This window comes from Zonotrichia albicollis, chromosome 7, assembly GCF_047830755.1.
Source record: "Zonotrichia albicollis isolate bZonAlb1 chromosome 7, bZonAlb1.hap1, whole genome shotgun sequence".
NCBI lineage: Eukaryota > Metazoa > Chordata > Aves > Passeriformes > Passerellidae > Zonotrichia > Zonotrichia albicollis.
In genome coordinates, this window is record NC_133825.1 from 41,586,062 (window position 1) to 41,587,163 (window position 1,102).

The following is a 1,102-nucleotide window of genomic DNA, read 5'->3' on the forward strand; positions in this document are numbered from 1 at the left end:
TGTACACACACAGAGCAAAATTTCCAATAAGTTTGGACATGCAGGACAGTTTGAGGCAGAAAAGCACAAATATATTATATTAGTTAATACAAATTAAAGTCCTGACCCTCAAATGCTTGAGCTGAATGGTTCCCTCTCAGGAGAGGAATTTCAGTGATGCTGAAGAGGCCTGTGACATATGCGTTACTCACAGGAGCCATGGTGCAAGGCTGGAAATCCACTTCCAGCTCATTATGCATGTGTGGTTTCAGCTGTCCTAATTGCAGGCTCACAGAGACACACACAGTTTGGCTTTCCAGCAGAGGGGGTAACAAAAACCTACAGCCACTCAGCACCAGTGCAACACAATGTACTGTAGCAGGCACCTCTCCACAGCAACTGGGATGAGCTGGTGGCTGCTGCTGTGTCATACCTCAAACCAGCACTTTCCATGGAGAGGAAACAAGGCAGAATGAAAGCTATGAGGAGTTCTCACATTCTTAAATCAGCATGCCTTAGTGTTCATAACATGCCTTTGAAATTTCCATTTCAACCCCTGGATATTCATTTTGGAAAGAATAATTTGAATTGCCATTGAAAATGCAATGGCAATAAAAGACAAGATAAGAGGATAAACACAGCTCACTCTGAATCAGAAGATTAATTATTTAGTCTTCTTAAATTTATCCCTATAAGAAATTAGATAATTACATATTACCTAGGAAAATCCAGTTGCTGATATATCTAGTAGATACTCAGATGAGTGAAAACAGACATGGTGCTAATCAAGTGGGAAAGTCTGAAATAGCAACACAGAAAACCATTGTGGGTTCTTAATGCAGAGGAGTTAACCATATGGGGCAGTATTGCATACCTTGTGACCACAATTGTAGCCCCAGCTGTAGCCTGAGAGGAGCTGTGTTTCTGCCTCCCTGGGAATCTGTGAGACCTGCAAGGTCTGCAAGGTAGCAGGTGTGCTCTGGTACAGTCAGAAGGGGTGATAATTTGGAGGTTTTTTTTAAAAAGCATTATTAGCACAAAACTGGAGTGGACTTACAGGTCTCAATCATATTAATGATTTGCCACACCTTGCTCTTTCATCTGCTTTGTCTGTGCCTCTTAC